A 12197-nucleotide genomic window follows, 5' to 3' on the forward strand; every position below is an offset into this window, starting at 1 on the left:
GGTTTGGTGAGTGATTATTGATTAATTCTGTGTATTGGAGCATTTAAGAAATACAAGCAAAAGACAAGATACTGGGGCTTATTGATCAAAAACATTGTCATTTCCAAGGAATAAGAACTTAACAAGCAACAACTAAGAAGAATTGCAGTTACGTTTCTGCAAATATCTACAGAACTGGTAATCCAATTGTGATAGAACTTGGGAAGCACTTTGTTCAGCACAAGTTATTACTGAGATGATCCGTCCCAGGAGGCCCGTGTGTGTGTGCTCAGGTATAAGACATGCACACACTGGGGGTGTCCGCGGTGCAGTTCTACTGGTTCAGACACCCGTTTAGTATTCACACCAGTTGCAAGGGAAGCATGCTACTCTTACACGGACTGACAATACAAGATTAAAATGTTTTCCTAACAAATGAAAACTCCCATTGGAATAAGGGCGTTACGGTTTCTCCCCTGTGTGAATTCGATGGTGTCTTTTAAGGTTTGTCAACTGGCTGAAAGCCTTCCCACAGTCAGAGCAGCGATACGGTTTCTCTCCTGTGTGAACTCGTTGGTGTCGTTTAAGGTGGGCCAACTTAAGGAAACTCTTTCCACAGTCAGAGCAGTGATACAGTTTCTCAAGTGTGAATTCGCTGGTGTGCTTTTAGGTTTCCTAGCTGACTGAAACTGTTCCCACAGTCAGAGCAGTGATACGGTTTCTCTCCTGTGTGAACTCGCTGGTGTGCTTTTAGGTTTCCTAACTGACTGAAACTGTTCCCACAGTCAGAGCAGCAGTATTGATTCTCTCCTGTGTGAATTCTCTGGTGGCTTTTAAGATATGTCGACTTACGGAAACTCTTCGCACAGTCAGAGCTGCAGTATGGTTTCTCTCCTGTGTGAACTCACTGGTGTGCTTTTAGGTTTCCCACCTGACTGAAACTGTTCCCACAGTCAGAGCAGCAGTATGGTTTCTCTCCTGTGTGAATGCGCGGGTGTCTTTTCAGGTTTGTCAGCTTATTGAAACTCTTCCCACAGTCAGAGCAGTGATACGGTTTCTCTCCTGTGTGAATTTACTGGTGTGCTTTCAGGTTTCCTAACTGACTAAAACTCTTCCCACAGTCAGAGCAGCGATATGGTTTCTCTCCTGTGTGAACTCGTTGGTGTCGTTTAAGGTGGGTCGACTTATGGAAACTCTTCCCACAATCAGAGCAGCAGTACGGTTTCTCTTCTGTGTGAAATCGCTGGTGTCTTTTCAAGTTTGTCGAATGATTGAAACTCTTCCCAAAGTCAGAGCAGTGATACGGTTTCTCTCCTGTGTAAATTTGCTGGTGTGCTTTCAGGTTTTCTAACTGACTAAAACTCTTCCCACAGTCAGAGCAGCGATACGGTTTCTCTCCTGTGTGAATTTGATGGTGTCTTTTAAGGTTTCCTAACTGACTAAAACTCTTCCCACAGTCAGAGCAGCGATACGGTTTCTCTCCTGTGTGAATTTGATGGTGTCTTCTAAGGTTTGTCAAATGGCTGAAAGCCTTCCCACAGTCAGAGCAGCGATATGGTTTCTCTCCTGTGTGAACTCGTTGGTGTCGTTTAAGGTGGGTCGACTTATGGAAACTCTTCCCACAGTCAGAGCAGTGATACGGTTTCTCTCCTGTGTGAATTCGCTGGTGTGCTTTTAGGTTTCCTAAAAGACTGAAACTCTTCCCACAGTCAGAGCAGTGATACGGTTTCTCTCCTGTGTGAATTCGTTGGTGAGCTTTTAGGTTTCTTAAAAAACTGAAACTGTTCCCACAGTCAGAGCAGCGAAATGGTTTCTTTGCTGTGTGAATTTGCTGGTGTGCTTTCAGGTTTCCTAACTGACTAAAACTCTTCCCACAGTCAGAGCAGCAATACGGTTTCTCTCCTGTGTGAATTCGATGGTGTCTTTTAAGGTTTGTCAAATGGCTGAAAGCCTTCCCACAGTCAGAGCAGTGATATGGTTTCTCTCTTTTGCGAAAATGCCTTAACTGGGTGAAACCTTTTCTACAGTCAGGATATTCTCCACTGCATGCCCTCTCTTTAGCTGCTGGACTGGAACCTGGAAAACATGAACAGGAAAGGAAGTAAGAGGGACTGCTTGTAAGATTAGGGCACGCGGGAAGGTGGTGGAGTGGATTAAAGCATGTGAATTTCAGCTGTGTGGGCTTGCACTGAGTTACACCAGTTTAAAGCCTTTACTTTGCTAGTGAAACTGAGCCCAGGGGTCAAAATCTTACTCCTGTAATGTTTCAGGTCTATTTCCCCAAACTCTACAATTATGTATCTCATCATGCCATTTTATGATTTTTTTTCTACTTTGGGGTATGTACAGATGCTTACACATAACTGTAGTGTAATCCAACATTAACCAAAAAACCAACAATCAATTCAGGACAGCTGTCAATGATGAGCTTGAAGACTGGAACTGCATGAAGCTGGACAATAGCAGTAGAGTTGAAAAGACATTTTAAACAAAATTATTTTATTGTTACACATTTATATATACAACTTGCTGCAATCTCAGTTGTGTTTCCTTACAACTTGCTTCTGTGATCCTTTTTGTTTTAAGTATTTTAAAGTGCAACATAATAATAATAATAATAATAATAATAATAATAATAATAATAATAATAATAATTGTTAAGCACTACATAATCACCATCTTCATTATTATTATGGTGACCTGCGAAGAACTTACCTTGTATTAATACTGATGCCATTCTGCAAATCTCTTTTTCTACTTTATCGTAAACGCTATTGAAGACTGTGACGCATCAGAGCATGGGTGAGTGTTTGAGCCTATTTCCTTATGAATAATTATTTTATCTATGCATTCAGATATTCTATAAGTAAACTAAAAGCATGCATCCACGAATGTGACATGAAGTTGTAGGGGAAAAAACAGACTGACAAATCGGTTTTTGATCAAAAACACAATGTGAAAGAAAGTTATAACCCTATACCAACCACACGACCATTACTACAAGGTGATTTCAACTGCAAGTCTCCGTCTGCCTCAATGCATATGTTTGTATTACACAGACATTCAGGGTTCAATTCAAGGAAATGAAAAGAACAACTTTATAAAAGGAAGAACACATATTACTACACAAATATCATGAGTGATTTCCCTCCCATTTCCCTGTTCAATATCCAGTTATTATAGTTAATGCCCTGTTAACTCAATGCCTTTAACACACCTCCTGTTAAGGGGTGGAATCTGCCTACAACGATATAACAGACATGCAATATCTCTTAATTAAATGAACCAAATTAACCTACTAAAATTGCTGTTGAAGCCAGTTGAAACTAGTCTTTGTGGTTGTCTACCTTCACACCTTGCCCACACATGCAAACTTCTTCCATCTATCTGTGTATCTAAACCAGACACCTGTTAAAATGTCAGGGCAGACAGCCAAAACTATTTGTGACTTCTGAGTCTGTGACAGGATGCAGGTGTCTGGTTTCTACAAAGAGAGAGAGATACAGACCACAGAATGCAACTCTTTTTTTCTTGCACATATTTTAGCTTTGTATAAGAGACATAAAATTGTAAAATATATTAAAAAAAAAAAAAACATTACAATCAATATCTTATGCAGAATGCAATTTCTTTTAGTTGCAGTGCAGGCAAGCAAGTTATTACAGTATAATAAGAGCAAGTACCAATTAAGACAAGTACAGTTAAGAGCCAACAGAGCTTGTGTAAGAATTGCAAAAACAGGTGGAAACAGTGCACTTATTGTAAACAACCAGAGCAGGTGCCAATGCAATTCATTTAGTTGCTGGATATGTAGACTGCATGTATGGTCCGGTTTATTTTTGCTTATTAACAAACCTATTTTTATGCAACTTGCATAACTCAGAAAGAAAATGTCTCTGTGCTGCTACATGCACCACCTGCAAGCCATGACTACTGGTGCTACATACAAATCACTGTACCCTACTCACCGGAGACACCAACAACCGCTGCGATGTTCACCCAGGCATTGACTTTCTTCTGGATGTCTTTGCAGTCATTCAGTTTGCAATCATATAATAATGGATATGGCTGCACCTTATAAATTACGTTTTCGTCATCCACAATTAACTTGTTTGGAGGCGTGACTTGTTTTGAGGCGTGACGTGTGCTGGAGGCGTGTGTTTGACGTGTCAAGGATGTTAACCTTGATTCTGATTGGTCAGTTTCATTCCAGTCACGCAATGATAAAAAAATAAATAAAACTGGTTCTATTTTAGCTACGTGAATTTTTCTCAAAGAGACATCACTCTCTGCTGGTGTGGATACTCCCATATGACTGCAGTGACTTCTAAATGATTTGCTCGCATCGCTCACGTCCAGTGTGGATACGGCTTTAGGTTCGTTCGCTAGCCTGGAATTTGAAGATTGTTTTAAACCAAATCATTATATGTAACAACGCTATATGGCACCTGCCGTGCATGGACCAGGGTATACCAAAGCACTAGAGGGGTACCTATAGCAGTTGTAGTGCTTAGGTAAAATATGCACTGTTAATTAGGGGTGCACCAATAAAGATTTTCTTGGCTGATAGATAGCCTATGGTTATCTATATCGGTCCATACCGACAATAATAGACAGTACAAGTAAGCTACTGTAAACTACTAGAAAAAGGCACAGGGCCTACATTGAAACTGTTAATTTTAAATTAACAGATGTTGTTTAATTGATGTATTTATGACAAAAATGGACAGATGTTGCATTTACTGCAGAAAGTGAATACAAAGAGTAATGATATTGTTTGCTTGACAGCAATACATTTGTTTTTCAACACAGTCACACAAAAATAACATTTTGCATTTGCAGTAGTAAAAACACTTCTGTAGAAAAAAAAAAAAAATATGTAATGTGACATTAACTTTTACAGTCAAACATTGCGTATTATAACTTCAGCCTATACTGTAGTAGAAAAGAAATGTAGCCTTGTGACAAAGTGCCCGCCCCTGTGTATATTAAGTGTTATATGTTGCGTGTTGTGTGTTAAATGTTGGTGTATAGTCATTGGTACACGGGATATAAACGGGTCTGTGTTTCACGTGTGTTTAGAAATGTATAATTGTATTTAGGCACGGGATTGTACTTCACATGCATTTAAAGTAGTTAATATGTGAGCACGAGATTGCACATAATTAATTCACGTGCTGGGATTCAAGTGAATAATTAATTAGTAATTGAATCCCAGCACAACAGTATATATAGATGCATGTTTTACTCACTCGGCGTTGGGTGTTCGGTGAGTGGAGAACGGGAGAGAGGAGGAGGAGGAGAAACCAAAAAGAGTAAAAAAAATACTTGTTTGTTTAAACTCACCGTGTTTGTTAGTCTGTCGATCTGCTCACCGTTTTGTTAAGTGTTAGTCTGTTTTTGTTTGTATATTTATTTTGGTGTGAAGTGCCGTGTCCTGTGTTTTCGTGTTTGTTAAACCTTTTATTTACAATAAACCTGCGCAAGCAAGCGTCCCCATCATTTCAATTCATCTGTCCTGTCTTTGTGTTCATTCTTTCCTGGTTCTGCATCACCCACTCGGCCGTCTTTATGACAAGCCTACAGCAACTTCAGTTAAATTCTTATTTTAAACATACACTGCTGAACAATAAAGCACTAGTAGAATAATATTTTACTCATAGTTCACTGTTGGATTTAATATTGCATGAAGTCTGTTCTGCTGCACACAACTCGCTACCCTACTGCTGTCTTCATATATTAAAAAAAAAATCCAAACACTGTTCTTTTGAGACATATTTACTGCAAGGTGATCAATGTTACACACGCATATCTCGTGTTCTTACGTCATGAGTAAGCACGCCTGACCAAACAATACATTCTGTGCAAGAAGAAATTCAAGCATGAATACTGGTGTACATTATCGGATAAAATAACAAAAACTGACGATAGCGTTTTTTTCCCCTGATAGGCTACCGATTATTAGTGCACCCCTCCTGTTAATTACTCAGTTGGGCCCAAGCACAGTCTGCATGTGAACTACTTTGGTAGGGAAGGGAATTAATCCTTTCTTGTACCCTGCCACACACTATCACAGCTACTCTGAGTCACTCACCTGCTAGACTGCACTCGGAATATGAATGCCTGTTTCTCTTTCCACTGTCTTGTGTGCGGTTGGTAGAACCTGGCTCTCTCACGCACATTCTCTCCAGCACCACGCTACACTCCCGCAGTCGTGCGGGCTCCAGCTCAGGGGTGTTTGTTTTGAAGTCCTCGGATTCTTCCTTCCCTGGTTCCATGTGGTCAAGCTCTACTTCAGGGGGCTCCCATTTAATACGGACAACTTCCAGCACCTCTTCTTTAAAAGGAAGGGGTTCTTCTGTCTGGGGGATCTCCAATTCACTGTGCTCAGCTTTAACCTCAGAGACCTCTGGCTGACTGCTGTCACACTGCATCTCACAGAGCTCCTGTTTAATGGGGAGAGAAGCTATGAACTCTGTAATGGGGACAAGTTCAAGTTCAGGGAACTCCTCTTTAATCTGGACAGATTCCATCTTCACGCTGTCCACGGCATCACACAGGGCTCTGTTTAGTAGCTGCTGAAAAAAACAAACAAAAACATGTATTTAAATACATCTGTTAAGGCCATTCAAGAGACCGACACAATCTGCCCTGAATAGCAGCGATGGCTTTACTATTGAAGGGATATAGAATTTCTTGTAATAGGCTTACAATACTGTAGGATTTTAACTGTTGGAAAAGTTTACATGATTTATTTACCAATCTAAATATTATTCACTTTAGTTCCCTTTTGTGCAAGCTGTTCTAATATTTTGTAATAGTTACATGTCTATATTACGTATACAGTCAACTAACTAATACAAATCTAAGCCGCTTGCATGTTGTCGGTTTGTATAGAAGTTACAGTAACATTGAAATAAAATTTCAATTACAGTACAATGCAAAGTATTATCAAAGCATGTTACTGAAAATGCCTGTAAGTGAACTTTTTAATAAGTGAGTTTAAACTTGCCAAAGTGTATAAACACATATTTATCTTCATATATAATATATATATATATATATATATATATATATATATATATATATATATATATATATATATATATATATATATAGAGAGAGAGAGAGAGAGAGAGAGAGAGAGAGAGAGAGAGAGAGAGAGAGAGAGAGAGAGAGATAGATATATCGATCTATAAACAGAAATGTACCATAATACAGAAATGTACCCATAAAAGAAATACACACAGCATTTAGTTGCAGCGCTGGTTACAGTAATTTACACAACTCAAAACGATCCAAGTAAGGCTTAATTAGTTACATGTATAACTATTTAGAAAGGCTTTGTTTGCTTATTAAGCTGCAACTGGGCGATTTATCTATTATTTTTAAGGGTTTCTTGGTTATTGCCGTTTTCAGTTTAAACGACGTGTTACTGGGCAGTACATGGTTATAATGCAGAAGCAATATGTAAATACACTACCGTTTACAGCAAGAGCAAAATACACTAGCAAAATAAATCTGGCTGTCATTCCTTACAGCTTGTTCCACTTAAGGTGGTATAAACGCATTAAACAGACACTAAACACGGCAATACAACTACATTGTAAAGATTTGTACAAAAAGCACTTACCGTGGTGAAAGATCTGTGGATAATAATATAAGAGCAGGCATTGGAGTTTTGTCCCGTTAGGGTATTTTTTTTTTGTCGCAGGTCAGAAAGAAAATTGAATCGGTCGTATTTTTGATGACCACTGTGCCTTGTTCACTTTGCAAACAAAGTCTGAATCGGCCACACCTGTGCGTCGCAAACAACTGAACTAAATACAAACATGTATCACTTACTTGTTGTCTAAAGCGTGTCTCCGTCTATTTGTTAACTTCTGACGTTTGTTGTTGTTGTTTTTGACTCCTGTAAAGACACTCAACTCCGCTGAATGAATATGGGAACTTCCGTCACTGCGCGCAACGGGTTACTGGATACAGAGAGCGCAGATAAATCTTTCTATTCAGTTAATGGAGCACTGTAAAAATTTGCAAATTATTGATTGGGTGAAAAACGTGTTTCTGCAACATGAATCTTGGCATCCACCATTTCAGACCAATTTGTAAGGGGTGAAACATATATATATATATATATATATATATATATATATATATATATATATACACACACACACACCTCAACCCTGTGGCTCTGCATTGGTTCGTCTATGCATTTCTGGAGGTGGGCGTGCATTCACTACATCCTCTCCGGTGACATACAGCCTTAGATGGAGAACCAGTGAAACAGTTATTGTGGTCAAGTGACAAGACCTCACCATCCGTCCTCTACACCGCTGTTTCCTGCAGAACTGTTGGTGGCAGAGACGTTAACTTCAGCTTCTGCGCTTCCTTTAAAGGCACGCAGTCTTCATCGTGTGTACAGGCAGGGTTTTAATGTTATTTTATTATTTTTCTGAGCTTTACCACGATTTCAATATACCATGATGTTACCTTGCTATATACCACAACGTTTTTCAAAAGGGTGAATTCGATTTTTTAAATGTTTAAACTTTAATATTGTTAAACATCTAACCCATCTGGAATTTAGGTTATACAAACTTAAACTGAGCTGACTAGCAGTTTACTAAATATAAAACGTATTGTTTTATTACAATAGTGGAGGTACTTATAGGCTTTTGATACCATGGTATCAAATTAATTAATGCGTTTGTGACGAGATTTAATACACAGTTAATAATGTAACAATATACTATTCCTTTCTATTTAAACCTTCGGTCATCCTGGTGTTGTTTTTATTAAAATATAAATTTATTTGCTTTTGTTCTTCTGTATTGCATATTATCTAATTGTATTTCTTTTAAAATTACAAATTATAGATCATTTCATGTGATGTTAATTTTTTTGTAATTATATATATATATATATATATATATATATATACATATATATACACACACACACACACACACACACAGAGAGAGAGAGAGAGAGAGAGAGAGAGAGAGAGAGACAGAGAGAGAGAGAGAAATGTGGCCAAACAAATGGTAATACCTGAGCACAGGGGGGAATTACCCTTCACACAAAAAAAAAAAAAAAGTTTTCCTTTTTTTATTTAAACAAGGTCTAATCAGTGTCATAGTTTTGACTACAGAGGTCTTTACATGGAGAGAAACCTTTATATTTAGAACTTCAGTCAAAGCTCTAATCTGACTGAAGTAAACAGTGTTAATTGAAAAGATCACCCTGTGTGTGTGTGTGTGTTTGTGTTCCTGCTTTGCAGGACAGGACAGCGGTGATCGCCTGTGTGGAAGACGCTGCCAACTGTGGTGAATGTAGAGTTCCTTCTCACAGGGATCCTGCAGCAGAGTGCTGAGCACGGAAAGACACAGCCTGCAGGAACATTTTTGTTAAAGTGTGAATCTGAGCCGATCCCAGCACAAGGAGACATGAATCAACACGTCCTGCTTTTAAAACAGAAGGGCACACAAATAGAAATACTGGGACTTGTGTTTATTATATAAACAAAGGTATAATGTCTTTCAATAAAAAAAAAAAAAGATATTTCGTAACATGGTTTGGTAATTGATTATTGATTAAATCGGTGTATTGGAGCATTTAATAAATATGAGCAAAAGACAAGATACTGGGGCTTATTGATCAAGAACATTGCCATTTTCAAGTAATAGAAAAACTATAAATGTACTAAAACTATTAGCAAGCAACTACGAAGGTTAATTGTCCCAGTAGAGCAGTCTGCACACATTCCAGTTACATTTCTGCAAATATCTACAGAACTGGTAATCCAATGGTGATAGAACTTGGGAAGCACTTTGTTCAGCACAATTTATTACTGGGATGGTTCATCCCAGGAGGCCCGTGTGTGTGCTCAGGTATAAGACATGCACACACTGGGGGTGTGCGCGGTGTAGTTCTACTGGTTCAGAGACCCGTTCAGTATTCACACCAGTTGCAAGGGAAGCATGCTGCTCACATACTTGATTAAGTGCTAATGTTGTTATTGGTGTTGTACCATTAAGGGTTTTCTTTTCTCAAAAATGACAAAGTATTCAAATCAATTTTCCACTGCCCCCCTTGTCACTGTTTAGTGAAACCTTTCATTTGAAACATCAGTGGCATTTACTGAACATCGAACACAGAATTCTCATTCTGATTGATATGAGGAGGAATTTTATGTAAAAACAGCACAGAGACTTGCCAGCAGTGGATAAAGCACAACCCCCCCTTTTCTTTATTAATACACACATTGTGTTCAGTGAATTCAGTAAATAAGAATATATGATACTGAATGTAGCACTAGTAGTAAGCAAAGCTGTGGGACACTACCACTAGTTCTACAATTGTGATGAATTTACAAGACAAATCCTCCAGGTGGTTTCCAAGTAGGGATGGTGCAGTCTTGTCTCCGGGATGCTGCATACCAGGGTCAGGATACTTGTTCCCATTCCCATCAATTTATTTATTTTCAAATTAAGTTTAAATATGAAAACCCGGAACTCACTTACCACACCGTGTTATGGATTAATCCTGACTCGTCCATCAAGAGAGTTGCAGGTGAGTTTCCTTTCTGCACATTCCCGCTCCCAGGCACTGACTGCACTGACAGCCCGAGTTAAACTGACAGCAGAGAATCCTCTTGTGACATGTCCGTGTCACCGCCCACTTTCTGACATGAGCAGTTGAAGTTAATTTTTAACATTTAAAATGCATGCTCTTAAAAAGTGACATACAAAAAAAAAAATAATAATAATAATAACAACAACACAGGGACTGACAATGCAAGATTCAAATGCTTTCCTAACGAATGAAAAGTCCCATTGGAATATGGGCATTACGGTTTCTCTCCTGTGTGCATTCCCTGGTGTCTTTTCAGCTTTGTTGAATCACTGAAACTCTTCCCACAGTCAAAGCAGCGATACGGTTTCTCTCCTGTGTGAATTCGCTGGTGGCCTTTAAGGTGTGACGAAATACGGAACCTCTCCCCACACGCAAAGCAGCGATATGGTTTCTCTCCTGTGTGAATTCGCTGGTGTGCTTTCAGGCTTCCTAAATCACTGAAACTCTTCCCACAGTCACAGCAACAATACGGTTTCTCTCCTGTGTGAATTCGCTGGTGTCCTTTCAGGTTTCCTAACCGACTGAAACTCTTCCCACAGTCAGAGCAGCAGAAAGGTTTTTGTCTTGCGGGAACTCGCTGGTGCATTTTCAAATTCCCTAACTGGGTGAAAACTTTCCCAGAGTCAGGATGTTCTACACCACCTGCCCTCACTTTAGCTGCTGGACTGGCATCTGGAAAATATGAACAGGAAAGAAAATAAGATGGACTGCTTGTAGGCTTAGGGCACGCGGCAAGGTGGTGGAGTGGATTAAAGCATGTGAATTTCAGATGTGTGGGCTTGCACTGGGTTACACAAGCTTAAAAAGGCAAAGTTAAACTTAAAGCCTTTACTTTGTGTGTAAAAGCAGTCAGACTGATACTAGCGAATCGAAGCCCTGGAATCAAAATCTAACCTTGAAATTCTCCTGCAAGGTTTCACGTCTAGTTCCCCTATCAAACACTGCAATTATATCTTTTTCATCATGGCACTTTTTTCTATATTGGGGTAGGCGTATGTACAGATGCATACACAGAACTGCAGTGTAAACCACATCAGGAAAAACAATATCCAGTCAGAACAGCTGTCAGTGATCTGCTTGGAGACTGGAACTGCTCCCTCCCTCTCTCAGTTCGTAATCATCTTCTTGAACTTTTGTACAGATAGACATCCCACTACATTAGAGATTTGCAATAATGTGCAATAGCATTATGTTAGTTGTTACACATTTTGGGTTTATGGGTTTTGTTAATTACATTATTTTAATTTACAATTATTAGAATTCCTGGGATAAAATGCAATTAGTCAAATGTAAAGAATTTTAATCCGAACAGTTACAGGGCTCCAGTATACAGAGAGAAAACACAAGCAGTTTATTTTCATACAGTTACACAGACTGTAATGCATCAGCAATCTAGTACAGTGAAAGACAGTGATCAATTACCTTGTCCTCTGGGAAAGAGCACACTGAAATCCATGGATCTTCTACCATTGATCACAAACCTATTCCTAGCTCTCTTCTTATATAGCCTCTCAGTATGTGGTTTCATTTCTCGGTTTTTCCAGCTTACAACTTTTACAGTGCTTCACTATTTCCTC

The 12197-nt window shown here is 39.0% G+C and overlaps 1 pseudogene; it reads right to left on the bottom strand.

The window, feature by feature from the left end:
• Positions 1-2: 2 nt before the first annotated feature.
• LOC121298644 overlaps positions 3-12197 on the bottom strand; it is a 145912-nt pseudogene continuing 133717 nt past the window's right edge.

This window comes from Polyodon spathula, chromosome 24, assembly GCF_017654505.1.
Source record: "Polyodon spathula isolate WHYD16114869_AA chromosome 24, ASM1765450v1, whole genome shotgun sequence".
NCBI lineage: Eukaryota > Metazoa > Chordata > Actinopteri > Acipenseriformes > Polyodontidae > Polyodon > Polyodon spathula.